We start from the raw sequence: 2,500 nt of genomic DNA on the forward strand, positions 1-2,500 counted from the left end.
TCATCCCACCCCAACAGTGTATGACGTAGGATGACGTCACGAAAGAGGGAGGGAGTCCTGCAAAAATGTTTGAGAAAACTAGAGAGAATTATTATTATTATTATTATTATTATTATTATTATTATTATTGCTAGCTAAGCTACAACCCTAGTTGGAAAAAACAGGATGCTATAAGTCCAAGGGCTCCTACAGGGAAAGAATAGCCAGTGAGGAAAGGAAATAAGCAAATAATTAAACTACGAGAGAAGTAATGAACAATTAAAATCATTATATTTTAGAAATTGTAACAATATTAAAACTGATCTTTCATATATATATATATATATATATACATATATATATATATATATATATGTATATTTATATATATATATATGTATATATATATAGTATATGTATATATATATATATATATGTATATATATATATATATATATAGAGAGAGAGAGAGAGAGAGAGAGAGAGGAGGAGAGAGAGAGTATATATTATAAAAAAAGATTTTTTTCGTGTGTAAAATATTTGCATTGACTGGTTTCAAAAAGAAAAAAAATAATTTCTTGCACCTTTTTACGTCTCTTGTAGTTCATTTATTTCATTGTTTCCTTTCCTCACTGAACTATTTTTCCCTGTTGAAGCCCTTGGGCTTATAGCATCAGTCTTTTCCAACAGGGGTTGAAGCTTAGCTGATAATAATAGTAATAATAATAATAATTAATAATAAAATTATTTTGATAATAATAATAATAATAATAATAATAATAATAATAATAATAATAATAATAATAATAATAATAATAATAACAGAATTATTTACAAGAACTAATGTTTTGTTGGAATAATTTATGTTATGTAACTAAAGTTTATTTTCCTTTTCTGGTGTCTGACTGGGTAATAATAATAATAATAATAATAATAATATAATAATAACAACCATTCCGTCAGCGAAAAAAAAAAACCTACAATAATAAAAAAGAATAAATACGAGAAATTCCAGGTAAAAGTCGTGGGCGCCTGGCCATACCCAGTAGGCGGCCGGAGGAGGAAGAGGGAGGGCGCGCTTATATAAAGGGCATCTCCACCCTTTAACCTTCGTCAGTTGTCAACCGTCGGTGCGCAAGAGAGAGAGTGAGGCTAGAGAGAGAGAAACCAGGAGATTTTTTTGAGTTTATTTGCTGAAGGTTTTGTGTTTCGGTGAGATATTTAATTAATAAGTGTTTGATTTAGTGGTTTTTTTTAATGTGTGTAAGTGCGATGTCTTAACTCGTTGCTGGCAGTATTTTTGCTACGTGTTCATGCATTGCAAAACTGGCGATAATCAAAATTGATTATGTGGTATATGAATGACAACTGAATTAGGTCTGAGCGGCCTGATTCGTTGGATGTAGATATATATATATATATATATATATATCTATGTATATATGTATGAAAAAAAACTATATTTATATGTGTGTATTTATATACATATCTATACAGCATGATATATATATATATATATATATACTGTACAGATGTATATATATATATATATACATATATATATATATATGTTTAGATGTGTATATTTGCATAAATACATATATACAGAATTATATATATATATATATATATATACGTTTTGTAGCAAAAAACTGACTGCAATAGAGTCCTGTAAAATTAATAATGACAGTAACAACATTAACAGTAAAAACTACAAAGTATATCAACTAACTATTAACTGTGATAAATAACAACAGAGTATATGTATTTACAAAGCGAAATATTCATATTTCACTTTTCATTAATTAAAAAGTAACAAATAAATTAACATGTATTTTTGTGAGATATAAATATAAAAAATGATTAAGGGATAAGTTTACCCTCTTTGGATGTGGGATATTAAAAGTTATTCATAGACCACTGAATGGTCTAACTCACAATAATCTACGTTAAATAGCAACATATATAATATTACTCCAGCATTATTCTTTCCATAGCTCTTTGAGTTGTAACTAGCATATGTTCAAAGGCTTTAGTAAGGCTCCAGGTTTCTGATACAAAAGTTAATGCTGGTAGGATCATTTCAGTGAATGCTCTTCTTTCTAGAGTAAGTGGCATTTTAATTTTCATGATCCCATGATATCATCTCTCGTTATTCTTTCCATAGCTCTTTGAGTTGTAACTAGCATATGATCAAAGGCTTTAGTAAGGCTCCAGGTTTCTGATACAAAAGTTAATACTGGTAGGATCATTTCAGTGAATGCTCTTCTTTCTAGAGTAAGTGGCATTTTACTTTTCGTAATCCCATGATATCATCTCTCATTATTCTTGCCATAGCTCTTTTGAGTTGTAACTAGCATATGTTCAAAGGCTTTAGTAAGGCTCAGGTTTCTGATACAAAAGTCAGTACTGGTAGAACCTTCTCATTAAATACTTTTCTTTTTAGAGAAAGTGGCATTTTACTATTCATAATCCCATGATATCATCCCATATGGCGATTCATTCCGTTCAGCTTCTTATC

The sequence above is a fragment of the Palaemon carinicauda genome, chromosome 45 (genome assembly GCF_036898095.1).
Source record: "Palaemon carinicauda isolate YSFRI2023 chromosome 45, ASM3689809v2, whole genome shotgun sequence".
Classification (NCBI taxonomy): domain Eukaryota; kingdom Metazoa; phylum Arthropoda; class Malacostraca; order Decapoda; family Palaemonidae; genus Palaemon; species Palaemon carinicauda.